General features: G+C 43.5%; 1 pseudogene; it reads left to right on the top strand.

The window, feature by feature from the left end:
* The first annotated feature begins 10,266 nt into the window (after positions 1–10,266).
* Positions 10,267–10,830, top strand: LOC103557291 (large ribosomal subunit protein uL6 pseudogene; annotated as a pseudogene).
* The last annotated feature ends 6,395 nt before the right edge of the window (positions 10,831–17,225 follow it).

The raw sequence follows: 17,225 nt of genomic DNA, 5'->3' as shown, positions 1-17,225 counted from the left end.
TGGACAGCTCAAGGCTGAACACAATAGTAGATGTGTTTGGTTTGGCTTGTGTAATGCTTTCAAATATTTAAATTCATTGCCAACATTTAAAAGTTGGGGCTTATAACAGAGAAAGAAAATCTAAAGTTCTGGCTTTTCTGAAAAATCAGAAGATCTGGCAATGCTGGGCCCACATTCTCACACAGCAACAACTGGCCAGGGCTGGTCAGCCGCTACCCCTTTAAAAGGGGCCTCCAGCTCTCCACTTCTGTCTCCCTGTCCAGCTTCACTCCATTACACTGGCTGCTTGGCCCCTGAAGGCCTGAGTTTGCAAAGAGAGGGTAGAGAACAACCACAATAAAGGGGCCTGTAGCAGTGGAATTATAGCCCCCAAGACATCCACACTCAAATCCCTGGGACCTGTAACAAGGTCAAGATACATGACAAAGCAGATGGCAATGAGGTTGTTCATCGGCTGACCTTAAAATAGGGAGAGTGGCCTGGTTTACCCGGGTGGACCCAATATAATCACGAAAGCCTTTAAAAGTGGAAGAAGGAAACAGAAGAGGAGGTCAGAGAGATGCAGTATGAGAAGGACTCAGCCCCATATTGCTGGCTTTGAAGATGGAGGAATGGAAGGGTCCTTAAAAGTGGAAGTGGAACGAGGAGGAGGATAGTCAAGAAAGAGATGTGTGTGCAGAAGGATGGTCAGAATAAGGCAGTGTGAGGAAGACTCGACCAGCCGTTACTGGCTTTGAAGGTGGAAGAAGCAAGGAAACACATTCTCCCCTCGAGTCTCCAGAAAGGACTGCAGCTGGGTCGGCAGCTTTGTCTTAGCCCATTAGGACTGTGTTGGACTTCTGACATACAGAACTATAAGATAATAAATTAGTGTCGGTTCAAGTCAACTAAGTTTGAAGTAATTTGTTATGACAGCCATGGAAAACTAACACGTGGCTGGTAGAACAGGAGCAGCCAGGGAAAGAGACTGAGAAAAACCAGAAAGATTGAGAACCAGAAAGAGTACAGTCAGAGAATCAAGAGATGATCCACTTTCAAGGAGATACTGGGGCCAGCCCAGTGGTGTTGTTCCCACACTGCACTTCAGCAGCCTGGGGTTCATGGGTTCAGATCCTGGTTGCAGACCTACACACCACTCATCAAGCCTCCCACAGAAAAAGTAGAGGGTTGGCATTGATGTTAGCTCAGCAACAATCTTCCTCAAGCAGAAAAAGAGGAAGATTGGCAACAGATGTTAGCCCAGGTCTAACCTTCCTCACTGAAAAAAAAAAGCAGATACCATCAAATGACACTGAGAGGTCACATCCAGTTCTGAAGGCAAAGGGTTAGATGTATCACAGATGTCCAAACCTAGGGGCACATCAGGATCACCTAGGGACACAACATTGTTAGAAGTACAATTCCCAGGGTCCACCGCAGGGTACTGCGCTAGACGCGGATGTGCCACCACGTTTTGCCATGACTGAATGAGAAGGCCTAGTGTTTTACTAGATTAAGTGAGTTCTTCATATTTGTTGACTTAACTCTTACTCTTAAGGCTCCTTGTGGCCTTTTAACAGAAGAAAACCTATTTGAAATTTAATGGCACATTTTATTAAAGCTATTTATCTGCATGATTTTTGTCCCTATGTGGATAATAAACTCCTTGAAGGCGGTAGGTGCTTGCCAAATATTTGCTGAATGGATAAATGAAACTGATGTAGCCACTGGAGGACTCTGTCATTTTCCAAAGCTAGCAGGATGGGCAGAGACCATTAATCTCCTAGGCCTCTATATATTAAATAATTCAGGTCATTTGTGCACATTCACTTGGAAAGTAGCTGAAGCCATAATTTTCTACTTAGATGCCTGGAATCCTCCACTACTTGTCAGGTCATCAGAACCAGCCAGGATTAATCCCCAGAGGGACTCCTGGATGGGTGTGACAGGACACCTCCTTTCATAGTGCCGTTCCTGAAATGGCCTCTGGTAATAGTACACCAGCTCAGATAAAATGGACTCCATCTCCAGTCTAATCCTGGACGTTGAAGAGAATATTCCCAGTTCAATCCCTAAGGGGCTGACCTAGGAGTCTGGCCTCTGAAAATTATTGAGCTAAGAGTACCAGGCTTGAGGGAGGCCTGAGCCACAACAACCATCCTCCACTGGGTATTACCCTGAAGGTCAAAACATGACATCAGTGTGGGCCTTAGACACTGGAAGACAGAGGCCTGATGTACTTTTCCACCCAGGGAAAGTTACCAAGGCCAGGGAGAGAGAGTGCTGTGGCGCTGCAGTTCCAATGCAAGAAAAGAATTTCCAGTGCTCTGTTATGGAAGGCTAGTATTCAAGCAGAACTGTCAGGCAAAAGGCAGAACCATTAGCTGAGATCCAGAGGGTGGAGTCTGGGAGATTCTGAGGGACACCCTGCCTCCTAGGAAAGAGAGGGATCTTTTGACTGTGTCAACAGTAATAAGAGTGGCTGACAGAGAGTTGCTGACTCTATACTTTCACATCAGTGATGTCAGGAATGACCGTGACAACGTGGAAACAGTTGGGACAGAAGCCAGGTTGCAATGAGTTAAGAATATGCTTTTGAAAAGCTCAAAAGAGATGGGAAAGTAGGTCAAGATGCTAGAAAGAAATGCCATAACGAAGGAAGATTTTTGTTTTGTTGTTATGTCCTTGGTTCTATTTTTAGGACTGGGGGAATTGAACATATATTCTTTCTGAGGAAGGGAGAGGCTTAAAACACAGGAAAGAATATGTTAAAGGAACAAAGATGGAGGTGAGGCGAAAAGATGGGATCATCGACACTAGTCACAGGTTGGGTTAGTCATAAAGATTTACGGAGCACTCAGGCACCTTCCTGAGTGCCGGAAATGAACAACACAGACACAGACAGTTCTTTCCTAGTGACATTTACAGTTTAAAAGAGACTGTGTTTTCAGACCTCTTTGTTGTGAGTGACAGAAACCCAACCAGCTTAAGAGAAAAAGAGAACTGACTAACTCATGCAACTGAAAAAGATGCAGGTGTGGCTGCCTCCAAAGACTCAACAAAATGTTGTCAGGATTCTCTCTCTCTCTCAGTTTCACTTTTTTCAGGCAGTCTGCACCCATGTGGTTGCAAAGATGGTGCTCACTATCTCCATCATTCTATGGTCTTGAGGCCCACAGTCTCAGTAAAATAAATAACCTACATCTCAGTGGCTCTGCACAGAGGCTCTGGATTGACTCTGACTGGCCTGGGTTTCAGTTGTGAGTCCATTCTGACCCGTTAACTGTGGGCAGGGAGATGGGGTGTTTTGATTGGCCCAAACTCATCACATGTCCACCTCTGGAGCAGGAGTTCAGATGGAGTCAATGTCAACTCAATGACATGGACTAAGAATGGAAGAGGATGGTTCTAAAAGGGCAATTAGGGCTTCTTGGCCAGAGGAAGGGACAACGGGGAGGCAAAAGGAACAGGGGTCCACTCCACAGGGATTGTCCTTGGATAGAAGGAAATGTCTCTCATCTCTCAGGCTGGAGGGGAGGAGGGAAGGATTGGTGCCAGAGACAACTCTGAAGATGCAGAGTGAGAATGGGAAAGTCGATACCTGGCAGACTGGGTTTCCTCAAAGTGGAGGGTACCACACGTGCAGAGGGGGCGAGGACAGAGGTAAGTGAGGGGATTTGTGGAGAAGGGTTAAGGTTTGGAAGAGCAGCTGAGGGAAACAGGAGAAGGAGCTGACCCACGACAAAAGGATCATTAAGGGTTAATGGATTTTGAAAATCGTGAATTTGTCATGGCCCTAATCTGCACAGTTATACAATTTTCTCCACAGGCTGGCGCTGAATAATGGTAGCTATGGCTGTTTGTGTTGAAAGGCACAATGAGGAGCCCATTCTTCCTACTCATTCAGGAATAAGTCAGCTCTCAGGCAGCCCCCCAAGCCTCTAGGGAGACGTGATGAAGAAGGACAGAGGGTGGGCCTGTGTGACACTGACTTTAGGGGACACAACCCTCCCACATCTCAGGAAATCACCCACTAAGGACAGGGAACTCACTGGGTGGCATGAGGGTGCCCGGTCTTGGACTCTTCCTGGACCCTGGCTCCTTGGAGATGAAGAATGTGTGGCTTCACCTCACCTTCACCCCTGTGGCTGGCACCAGACAAATTCTTCATGGCCTTGTCCTTGGCACTTTTCTCCACCTCCAAGCTGTTGAAGAATTAGTTTTGCTAAGCTCCCCCGAAATGTCAGTCACCTTATTTGATATCTCATTTAGCCCTCTCATCATGTTGATAAGATGGGTATTATTACCCTAATTTTATGGAAGAGGATATTGAACCTCAAGACGCTGATAAACTTGCCCAAGGTGACACAGCTAGCAAGGAGAGGGTCTAGGGTGTGTAAAGGCCATGGCTCTGTCTGTCATACGCCCTCCTGTTTCTCATCGCTGGGTATCCTAGAACACTGCTCCCCAACTGGAATCCAAAGATTCCTGGAGCTCCTCAGCTGTATTCTCAGGGTCTGTGAGATCGTTTTCCTCCTTTAAAGAGCCTGTTTAAATTTGTCTAAGTTTCAGAGACTTTAGCATAGAGAACCATGTTCTCTTGTTGGGGGATATCTCTCAGCCCCGAGGGAGTGTGGACAGGAGACTCAGGAGCAAGTCCTGAGCTTGCCGCGGTGTGGGGTGCACGGGACAGGGCCACCCTGGTGCACTGCAGCTGTGCCTTTGCCAGGGATGTGCTGGAGAAGCATGACTGTGGCCTCCAAGGAAGCCAGGAGGAGGACCGCAGGCTGCCAAGGGGAAGGGTCAAAGAGTAATGATTACAGCAGAAAAAATCCCCTTGAAAGGGCAAAGTCCAGGGGGCTCGGTGCTTCAGTTATTGCACTCAGGGAGGCCCAGATCAACACCACTGCATGCATCACCCACTCCCACGCTTGTCCCCAGGACTAGGAGGACCCAGAGAAATGAGAGTTCAAAAGTGAGTGCCGCATAACATTACATTAAAAAGCACTTCCACTTTAAAAAAAAAAATTTTTACTCCTTCAAAAAGCCCCTCCAGGGAGGTATTCAGCCCATTTTATAAGGGAAGAAACAGAGCTCAGAGCACAAGGTCACAAAGCAAGATAGTCCAGGACGTTTCCACTGAGCCCGCCTGAGCACCTATCCTAGCAGTGCTGGAAGAGATCAGCACGGGGGTCAGTCGCTGTCTCCTTGAGTTACTAGTTAATATACTTTCATATCAATGTCACTGCCATTTTCTCCTCCTGTCAACTGAGTGAGTCAAAAGAGTCTTACAAAGGAATATTCTTCGGTGAAAACTTGTACAATGGGACAAAGGTCTTTACTGACTCACGTTCCGTCAATGGGAAGTTTCCTCTGCCTCCTCACCAGGTGAGGCCCTCCCTCCCTTAGATAAAGTCAAATGTGTACTTTGCTTTCATTGCTACAGTGAATACAGGTAAGGCCGATGGATTTTGGCTTTGGTAATAAAAGGGAAGAAAATGGGACTTTGGAAAGCACTACATGTGTTCAACAGTGAATGCCCTTCATTTGTTCCTTCCCATCATGCTTTGTTTTCTGGTCAACACCCTTAGAACAACCTGTGCCATCCAGGCAGAGACGGTGAACTGGAGCACTTGGGCAGGAGCCACCCCACTGACCGGATTTGTTTCACCTCCACATTTTTTTTTCATAGCATTCTTAACAATGTCTATCTAGTAACCAATATTTAACATTTGGTTAAGACCATTAAAAAAATCATATTTCTTTGTTTTCCCTCCCTAAAGTCCCAGTACATGGTTGTATAGCCAAGTTGGAAGTCATTCTAGTTCTTCTGTGTGGGATGCCTCCACAGCATGACTTGATGAGCAGTGTGTAGGTCCACACCCAAGATCCAAACTGGCAAACCCCAGGCTGCTGAAGCTGAGCACGTGAACTTAAGCATTTGACCACAGGGCCGGCCCCAAAATCATACTTCTGACCCAACTGGAAAATAAACATAAAATGGGCTAAAGACATGAATAGATATTTTTCCAAAGAAGATATGCAAATGGCCGAAAAGCACATGAAAATATGCACAAAATCACTAATCATAGGGGAAATGCAAATGAAAACCACAATGAGATACCACTTCACTCCTTAGGATAGCTATTATCAAAGAAAAGAAAAGAACAACTGTTGGTTTGGATGTGGAGAAATTGGAGCCCTTATACACTGCTGAGGGAACGTAAAATGCGATAATAAAAATGCCATTGAGGTAAACAGCATGATAATTCCTCAGAAAAATTTAAAATAGAACTACCATATGATCCAGTAACACCAGTTCTGGGTATATACCCAAAATAACTGAAAGCAAGAACTCAAACAGATATGTGTACACCCATGTTCCTAGAGCATTATTCACAACAGCCAAAAGGTAGATGCAACTCAAATGTCCAATGAGAGATAAAGGGATGAGGGTGCTACATACATATAGTGGAATATTATTCAGCCTTAAAAAGGAAGGAAATTCTGACACACGCTACAACATGGATGAACCTGGAAGACATTATGCTGAGTGAAATAAGCCGGTCACAAAAGGCCAAATATGGTATGATCCACCTATATGAGGTGCTTAGAGTAGTAAATTCATAGAGACAGAAAGTAGAATAGTGGTTATGTCACCCAGAGAAGTCCCTAAAACATTTTCCATGTCTAAGGCTTTCAGCTGTGCTTGCTTATAGGAGCCAAAGCGGAACATTGCCAGATGGCCAAACTGCATAACTGGGCCAAACCAGCAAGGCCCAAGATGGTGAGGGGGTGCTGTGCGCAAAAGGAGCTTTCACATGTGCACAAAGGGAAGCTCTGCACATGCCCCAAATGCCCCCTCCCCAAGCGATGACATGGAGACCCCTCCTCTTTACATCTCATAAGAACCTTGCTCACCTTCCCTTCGAGGAGAAGGTGTTTTTAGAGCATGAGCTCTGCCTCCTCCATTCATTGATCAACGAATAAAGTTTCCGCTCTGCTGCTCTGAACCCGGTCTCCTTCTACTGGCGCGAGCAGCTCTGGGCAACAGGACCCACTTGCGGTTCACCGGTCCTTTAGGGCTCAGTAACAGTTACCAGGAGCTGGGCAGAGGGAGGAAGGAGGAGCTGGCGTTCAATGGGTCTGGAGTTTCAGTTTGGGAGGATGAAAAAGTTCTGGAGATGGATGGTGGTGATGATTGCACAACAAGGTGAATGTACTTAATGCCACTAAACTGTACACTTAAATGGTTAGAAAGGTACATTTTATGTTATGTATATTTTACTACAATAATAAATAATCAATTTTCCATTTTTTCTTGAAAAAAATAGAATAAGAATATGCAGTGATATTGGGCCCACATTCTCTGTCAGCACGTTCATGACAACAGAGGAGGCATCTGAACAGGGATCATGTGTCCAATCAATAGGTTGCTATGTCATCCAAGAAGCCTACAAGCAGTGAAATCTTAAAAGGATTAAGATTAAAAGGACCTATGCAGTAAAGGAGGATATAAATGACAAAGCTTGGGAATTTTCTGGGAACGTGAGTTTCTTTATCAAGGCTCATAGGACTGGCGACTGGTCAGGCGAGCATTCATTGTCTGGACCACACTGTATGTACATAGGTCTTGTCTCAGGCAGGACCGCATCATATTTTCCGAGGAGGGAACACTCTCCCGCATGTGAGGGCTGTTCCTGGGCCTGGCTGGTTAGGTGGAACCACTTACAACACATGCTACGTCTCACCTGGGACCCAGGAAACCTGGAGATTCATAAATGCCTCCAGCCAGGCAAGAAACTCAGGAGTGTAGTTGCCACTTCCACATCTAAGGAGCTTGGAAATCGCCACATGGTCCTAACCACAACTAAAAAACTGAATGGATTAAAAAATAAACAACTTTTCTTGGATTCGTAAGAGAGGAGGGGACAGAGAGCAAACTCCTGCCCCTAAAATTGGAGAGACAGACAGGCAAGTACAGGGAGTCAAATAAGGCAAATACAACTTACCTGAGCAGTCTTCAGTGGATACTGCTGTGGGAACCAGTGCAGGGGGAGGAAAACCTGCACTGTGATTAATGAATTAAAGAAGACTCAATGTGGACAAGTCTGAAAGTTAAAAACTGCAGGGGGACCAAGTCTTAGGGAGGGCCCCAAACTTATGTGAGTTTTACCTCCAAGAACTTGGTGGAGTTCTCACAGTAAATATCTGAGCAGAATCCCCTTGGGCTTCCGAGGGGGAGGGGAAAAGGAGCCATTTGAAATATACCAGAGCACTCTGTTCTTAACAAGGCCTGCTCTCAGGGAAACTAGTTAACCAGATAACAACCTGCTGAGGTATTATCAGAGCCTAACTGGCCTGGGGGAAGGGAAATACCCAACTCCAGCCCATCCTGTCCCACCGAAGTGGGGAGAAAAAAACCCTGAGAAATACTTGTCAGTTTCAAAGTCCAGAGGCATAGTCTCACTAAGAAACTGAGATCTAATTATAGGACTACAGAACTCTCCCTCTCTCCCCACACCTCACCACCACGTTATAAAGGCCTGTTTACAGAAGTTTCTTTTGCCTGGTACACCATGTCCTGTTATCAAGAAAAAATTACAAGGCATACTAAAACGTAAACAAAATTGTTTTTGAAGAGACAGAGCAAACCTCAGAATCAGACATGGCAGAAATGTTGGAATTATCAGACCAGGAATTTAAAACAACTATGATTAATATGCTAAGGGCTGTAATGGGTAGAGGACACACTATGCAAGAACAGATGGGCAATGTAAGCAGAGAGATGGAAATCGTAAGAAAGAACCAAAAAGAAATACTAGATATCAAAAGCACTATAACTGAAATGAAGGATGCCTTTGAAGGGCTTATTAGTAGACTGGATACAGCTGAGGAAAGAATCTCTGAGCTTGAGGATATCTCAGTAGAAACTTCCAAAACTGAAAAACAAAAAACAAAGACTGAAAAAAAGTAGAGAACACCCAAGGACTGTGGGACAACTACAAAAGGTGTGACATACATGTAATGGGAATACCAGAAGGAGAAGAAATTGGGAAAGGGACAGAAGAAACATTTGAAACAATAATGACTGAGAACTTCCCAAGTTAATGTCAGACACTGAACCGCAGAGCCAAGAAACTCAGAGAACACTAAGCAGGGTAAATGCAAAAAAAATAAATAAATAAAACCCTACACCCAGGCATATCATTTTCAACTGACAGAAAATCAAAGATGAAGGAAAAATCCTGAAAGAAGTCGTAGGAAAAAAGATCTCACCTACAGAAGAACAAAGATAAGAATTATATTTTGCTTTTTCTCAGAAATCATGCAAGAAGGAAGAGAGTGGAGCAAAATGTTATAGTCTTGAAAGAAATAAACCCACCATCCTACAACTCTGTGCCCCACAAAATCATCCTTCAAAACTAAAGGAGAAATAAAGATTTTTCTGAGATAAACAAAAATTGAGGGAATGTGTTGCCAAGAGACCTGCCTTGCAAGAAACGTTGAGAGAAGTTCTTTAGAGAGAAGGAAAATAGTATAGGTCAGAAACTCTACATAAAGAAAGGAAGAACACTGAAGACAAAATAGTGAAGAAATAAAAACTTTTATTTTTCTTATTCTTAGTTGATCTAACAGGTAACAGTTTGTTCCAAATAATAATAGCAAGAATATATTTGATTATATACACTTATGTATATATCTTATGTGTGTATATATATGTACATATATATGCTTATATATAAGTAAAATGAATGACAGCAAAGACACAGGGAAGGGAGGGAGGAATTTGGATTATTTTGTCTTTATAAGGTATTTTCACTACCTGGAAACTAATCTAGACACAAACCTTACCCCCTTCACAAAAATTAAAATGGATCATAGACCTAAGTGTAAAACAGAAAACTATAAAACTCCCAAAAGATAACATATGAGAAAATCTAGACAACCTTGGGTATGGCAATGACTTTTAGATACAAACCAAAGGCACAGTCCAGGAAAGAAGTAATTAATAAGCTGGACTTCAGTAAATTAAAAACTTCTGCTCTGTGAAAGACAATGTCAAGAGACTGAGAGGAGAACCCAGAGACTGGGAGCATATATTTGCAAAAAGCACATCTGTTAAAAGACTGTGATCCAAAATATACAAAGAACTTTTAAAATCCAACAATAAGAAAACGAACAGCCCAATTAAAAATGGGCCAAAGACCTTAACAGACACCTCACCAAAGAAGATATACCGATGGCAAATAAGCATATAAGCTCTTTGCTGCATCTGCTCTGACAATGAAGACCATTCTCAGCAATCAAACTGTTGACATTCCAGAAAATGTTGACATCACCCAGAAGGGACACTCAGTTATTGTGAAGTGCTGCAGAAGAACCCGGCAGAAGGACTTCAATCACATCAATGTAGAACTCAGTCTCTGTGGAAAGAAAAAGAAGAGGCTCCACTTCGTTGAGAAATGGTGGGAAAATTGAAAGGAACTGGTACCAGCACTCCCTGTATCATGTACAGAACAGATCCAGGGTGTTACACCGGGCTTCTGATCCAAGATGAGTTCTGCGTCTGCTCACTTCGCCATGAATGTCATTATTTAGGAGAATGGGTATCTTGCTGAAATCCAAAATTTCTTTGGTGAAAAATACATCCACAGGATTTGGATGAGGCCAGGTGTTGCTTGTTGAGCATCTCAAGCCCAGAAAGATGAGTTAATTCTTGAAGGAAATGACATTGAACTTATATCAAATTCAGTTGCTTTGATTCAGCAAGCCACAACAGTTAAAAACAAGGATGTCAGAAAATTTTTGGATGGTATCTATCAGCATGAAAAAAGAACAGTTCAGTAGGCTGATAAGTTCTAAGCCGTCCAGCTATAGGAACAAGATGCTGGATGATTCCTAAGACCTATTTGTGATATTTTAAAGATGTAGTAAAAGCCATCTATTGAAAAAAAAAATCGTATGAAAAGACGTTCCACATCATATGTCATCAGGGAAATGCAAATTAAAACAATGAGATACCACTACACACCTATTAGAATGGCAAAAATTCACAACACTGACAACACTGAATGCTGGTGAGGATGTGGAGCAACAGGAACTCTCATTCATCATTGGTGGGAATGCAAAATGTACAGTCACTTTGGAAGACAGTTTGGCGATTTCTTACAAAACTAAACATACTCTTACCACATGAGCCAGCAATCGTGCTCCTTGGTATTTACCCAAAGGTATTGAAAACTTACATCCACAAAAAAACCTGCACATAAATGGTTATGGCAGCTTTTCTCATAATTGCCAAAACTTGGAAGCAACCAAGCTGTCCTTCAGTAGGTGAATGGATCAACAAACTGTGGTACATCCAGATGATAGAATACTATTCAGCACTAAAAAGAAATGAGCTCTCAAGCCATGAAAAGACGTGGAGGAAACTTAAACGCATATTACTAAGTGAAAGAAGCCAATCTGAAAAGGCTACATATTATATGATTCCAACTATGTGACATTCTGGAAAAGGCAAAACTATGGATATGGTACTTGGCAGGGGTTCGTGAGGGGAGAAGGATGAATAGGTGGATCACAGAGGATTTTTAGGGGAGTGAAAACACTGTACGATACATGTCATTATGCATTTGTCCAAACCCACAGAATGTACAATACCGAGAGTGAACCCTAACGGAAACTGTGGACTTTGAGTGATTCTGATGTGTCAATGTACAGTCATCAGTTGTAACAAACACAACTCTCTGGTGGACGATGTTGACAATGGGGGAGGCTATGCATACATGGGGGCAGAAAGGTATATGGGAAATCTCTACTGTCCTATAAATCTTGCTGTGAGCCTGAAACTACTCTAAAAAAATAAAGTCTTTAAAGAAAATCAGAAACTGGCTGTCTCCCTGATCCACTGCGGTGGGCCTCATGGAGCAGGGCCAGCAGCCCCCTGCAGCTGTGTCCCTAGGGATATATTGAAGGAGAGATCCTGGGCTGAGCGGGAGAGGCCAGTTACCACTTTTGTTGTTTGAAACAAGCACCAGATGAAAGAATAGGGGACAAAACAGACAGAGGATATGGAAGAAGGAAGCCCATCAGCTGGAATGGAGTTACTAAATTGGAAGAACTAACAAGATGACAAATTGAGGGGAGGAGATAAGAGTTAAACCAGAGTCAGAGTGAGGTGTTGGGGCTTCTATGGCTGGTTCCATTTGGACCGCAGAAGCACGGAGCCCCAGCCTGAGTATTCCTGCCGCATGTGAGTATGGGGTGCTTCCTCTCCCTAGAGACGGCTAGATGTGTCCCTGAGCATGCGGTAGAACACTAAACACATCAGACTCCTCCCTGAAATACATTTTTGGAATTTTAGTTCTCCGAAAATCTCTCAGACGATGTCCGTTTCAGTAATATCACAAAATGATTTCTTCAATGGGCAAAATTTATAATAGTAGAATTATATAGATGATTATAGAAAACTTGAACAAGTTTTAGAAACAGAAAATTGTTACCAAGGTCTTATTCCGTCAACATTTGCTCAGGTCCTAATCTTAACTTCCAGTAGGCACTCACCACCCAGCCCCTGTAGGGTTTCTGTGGACTGCGCAGGCGGGAAGGCTGGATTTGTCCATGGCCCAACTTCCTTCTGACCCTGAACTGATGTCCCATGACTGACTTAGTAATACAATTTGTCATAATATTGTGATAACGTGTCATATAAATCTTCATATATTCAGCATTTGACTTTATCATTGTGGGGCCTTCTGGGCTGTGGATTCGTTTCTTGTTAGGCAGTCTTTACATAGATTTTGCTTTCCTTAGCCCATTTGTATGAAGTTGTGCGTTTTTATAATGTTAATACAAACAATTATATTGATAGGCACCTACGTACCACGTTAATTGTTAACCCAGACTGGAGAAGTTTCAGAATTTTCTTTCTTTTATTTAATATATATTTCATTGAATAGCAACAAGAAGTAAAAAGCATTATGTGTTAAAATGAGTTGAGAAAGAAAACTCAGTTGATGAATTTTAATTCAAGTAGTTTTAATTAAACGCTAATGTTTTGAAATCCAAGGCAGGAACCAGAGATTCTGTTAAGGCCTACAGGCTATGTGCAACAGGGAGAGTTGAGCCCCAAAAGTTGGATAATGCCTTACGACTTCCCCAAATACTGAGCTGCTTCATTTACCTAACTAACAAATCTCAAAGGAAATTAGGATGGAACCTATTTTCCTACTAACATTGGATGGTTCTAGATAAATCAAGACAGACAGCTATGACTTATGACCAGGTATCAAAGAAGGCAAAAACATGAGAAATGACTGAACAGCCACCATGTGCTGTGGACTTCACCAGGTTCTGAGTGGGGTGGGGTGGAGAGGCAGGATGGTGGGCAGGGGGCCAGGTTAGGGAGATGGGACAAGCAAATCTCTTGGCACCTCCATGGCCCAACCCTCTGGGCTCATCACTCACTTCCCTACGTCTCTAGTTTCAATAAGCTCTGTTGCTTGGAAACTCACATAAAATGTGGCATGGGAGCATTGCAAATCAACCTATCATAACCCACCATGCCCTGATTTTATTACCTTTATGGCATTTCAAGGTGAAAGCCTATATTTAGCCTTGTTTGCTTTCTCGGGGAAATTCCAAACAACCACAGAGAAGCTGTGAAGTTTCTCTGGCTGTGGGTGGGATCCTGGCTCTCACATTGATCTGCAGGAAGCCTGGGGTCCAGAGGTCGGATCTTCTCTAGGACACTGAATGGCCTGGGAGCCTTTTAAAGCTGGGCGTGACTGCCATTCCCTTTATCTCCTCTTAAAGTCCACAGTATAACCTTAGACATGGGAACCCTTTTTTTAAGTTTGAGTTGTACATAAGGAAATGGCTGGTAGCTATTTCCAGACCAATTAGCTGCTGTTACGGGAAGCCTCTTTAAGAAAAAGACAAGATCTGTCTGACATCCTTCCTCCGCCCACCCCCTTTCTCCTTTCTAATGAAATACGTGCTATGGTAAATCTCCCTTTGCACCAATCTTAGGCTTGAAAGGCCATCTGGCTAATGTAGGACACTGTACTTTCCTGAGACAAGAAAATGAACAATTTTTTTAAGTGAGTGAAAACAATTCCTCACTTTTTTTTCAGAAATAGCAACAAACTGGCAGAGAGTCCCAGGAAAAAGCTAGCAAACGTTGCTAATGGGCCTTTGACCCTTTCTCACACCACATATGCGCTTCCTGATCTTGCTCCTGCTGTATTTGCTGTTTCTCACGTCATGTCATGTCGTCATGTCGTAAATCATCACTCCAGGTCACCCTAGCCCTGTGGGAAAGGGTCTCTCATTCTATAAAGCACACTGGAAGTGGCCGTGCAATTAAGGGCACATGCTCTGCAGTCAAAGAGCTGGATTTGAGACCTGTGTCCTCCATGTACTTGTTATTTAACCTTGAGCAATGTTATTTACACCAAGGTTGTTTCCTCATCTGTAAAATGGGATCATAGCAATACCTAGTTCAGTCTCCTCATCTGTATAAAGGACACAATAGCATTACTTATCTCCCTGGGTTAGCGTGAAGATAATGAAATAAGCCAATGCAAGGTGCATAGCACAGACTGTGGTACACCGCTCAGAGTGTGGCATTCAAAAAAGGCAGCTATAAGGATGATGATAATAAGATGGCATCTAGAAGATGCCTTTCACCCCACAGAGGAAAAAGAGCTGTCCTCGGACCAGAGTTCACAGTCTCTTCTGAGAAATGCTTAAAAGGCCTTGCTGTAGTTGGTCTAAACCAAGTTTATTCCACTCTAACTACTCATTAGTTGTCTCTGTACCTGAATGTCCATAGGCAGCTCAGACTCAATATATTCAAATTTAGGCATCTTAACTCTTTTTGGTTCTCATGTCAATCATGTCTCTCTTTCTTTGGTCATACAGTGTTGCCTATTCTTCCTGCAAACCAGCAGACTGACTTACCCTGAGGCCTCCCCACCCCTCCACTTCCCTGACCATTTCACCTCCTGCATACGCCCCGAACCTCTCGTCTTCAGCGCTCCTTGACCACTATTGCCTTATGTCAAGCCTCGTCCTCTCTCTCCCACACGAATGTAATAGCCTCTTAGCTGCTTTTTCTCCCTAAACTCTTTGCCCTCTGCTCCACCCTCCTACACCCTTACCGCACACACACTGATCATTCTGAAGAGCAATTTGGTTATGTCACTTCTCTGACTAATCCCCTGCAATAAGTCCATATCAATAAAAGGATTATCTTCAAGCTCCTCGGCCAAGTATACAGGCCATGCTCGAGCCCTCCCTTCCCATGCCAACCTCATCCCTGCCAATCTTTCATGATTACCCTACATTCCAGCAATGGGAAACTCTTGCAGTCCCAAGAATATCGTGGGAGCCAGATTCCAAGATGGTTCCCAACGATTTCACTTCCTGATGTTCACATCCCTGTGTGGTCTTCTCCCATGTTGTACCAGAGTTGTTCTAGGTGACCAATAGAATGGCAGAAGTGGTGGTATGTCACTTCCAAGATTAGGTTATAAATGACTGAGGCTTCTATCTTGGACTATCTGTCTCTCTTGGGTTACTCACCCTCAGGGAAGCCAGCTGCCATGTCATGTGAGTAACACTAGGAGAGGCCCACATGGTGAGGAACTGAAACCTCCTGCTGACTGTCACGTGAGATGGAGCTTGAATACTGCTTCTACAACCCCTTCAGATGACTGCAGCCCCAGCCAACACTTTATGGTCGTGAAACACCATAAGGCAGGATCATCCAGTTAATCTCCCAGATTTATGGCCCTCAGAAACTGTGTGAGATCTCAAGCATTTATTGTTGTAAGTTGCTAAATTTTGGAGTAATTTGTTTATGCAGCAATAGATAACTAATGCAAAATCATCTTCATTTATACCTCTTTTCCCTTGCATGTTCCTTTACACATGGTATATACTTCCATCCCCTGCAACTGTGCAAGCCTCAGCTACAAAGTCACTTACTCTATAAAGCTGGCCCACTCCTCCTCCAGCCTTGTCTGAGCTGACATTTGTGTTTACATAGCATCTGATACTCATCTCCACTGTGGCACTTATCACATTGTCCTATGCAGTAGACTAAATAGCGGTCCCCCAAAGATGTCCCTGTCCTAATCCCCAGAACCTGTAAATGTTACCTTATATGGCAAAAGGGACTTTGCAAGTGTGATTCAGTGAAGGATCTTGAGATGGGGAGATGATCCTGGATTATCTGGGATGATCCTGGATTATCCATATAAGAGAGACCCAGGAGAAGTCAGAGTGAGGGGAGAAGGTGATGTGATGATGGAAACAGAGACTGGAATGGCGTGCTCTGAAGATGGAGGAAGGCGCTGCAAGCAGGAATGTAGGCAGCCACTAAAAGTTGAAAAGGCAACAAAACGGATACTCCTCTAGAACATCCACAAGGGGCACAGCTTCCTGGTACCTTGATTTTATTTGGCTAAATCCATTTTGGATTTGATCTCCTGAACTGTAAGAGAACAAATGTGTGTTGTTTGAAGCCACTAAGTCTGTGGTCAGTTGTTACAGCAGCAATGGGAAACTAATACACTGTGTACCCCCACCCCCCAAACACACGCACTAGACTGTTAGTTCCTTGAAGTTGATGTCAGCTTCATCTGTTTGTTCCGAGGACCTAAAACAATGCCTGGCTTATGTTAGTGCTCAACGAATGTGTGTTGGTTAGTCAAGTAAATGAACTAGTTTAAATTCTTTAGGCTATAACTTAAACATTTTATTATATGATCAAAATGTAATGGCTTCCTTCAAGCAATTTTTCCCCCTGGTGAAATGTCATTAGTTTCCATAGATCCAGACAGATGTAGAAAAAAAATTGTTTCAAAGTCTTATCCTTGGAGTAAAAAAGATTGTCAGAGATCATCTCCTGGGTGTGATGACTAAGTAGAATACATTTCTGGAGTGGATCCTCCTTTCCTTAAGTGCAGGGCTTAAAAGAGGCATAAAAATCTGGGCAGAGTCCAGTGAAGAAACACAAATATACTCGAAGGGCTGGGATCTAGGTGGTGGCACCTGCATTTCCAGCCAATAGCATTGGATTGTACTGAGGCTGCATCCACTCCGCCCCTAACCTGCCATGGGACCCTGAAAAATCCACTTATCGTCAGCTTCTTCACCTGTATAATTAAATGGTTGGTTAAAATTCATTCAGTATGTCACTCAACAAGCATTTGATGAGCACCCACTAGGTTCCA

Source organism: Equus przewalskii, chromosome 24, assembly GCF_037783145.1.
Source record: "Equus przewalskii isolate Varuska chromosome 24, EquPr2, whole genome shotgun sequence".
In the NCBI taxonomy this organism is placed as follows: Eukaryota; Metazoa; Chordata; class Mammalia; order Perissodactyla; family Equidae; genus Equus; species Equus przewalskii.
The sequence above is the reverse complement of the archived record's forward strand: the minus strand, read 5'-3'. Positions and strand labels throughout refer to the sequence as shown.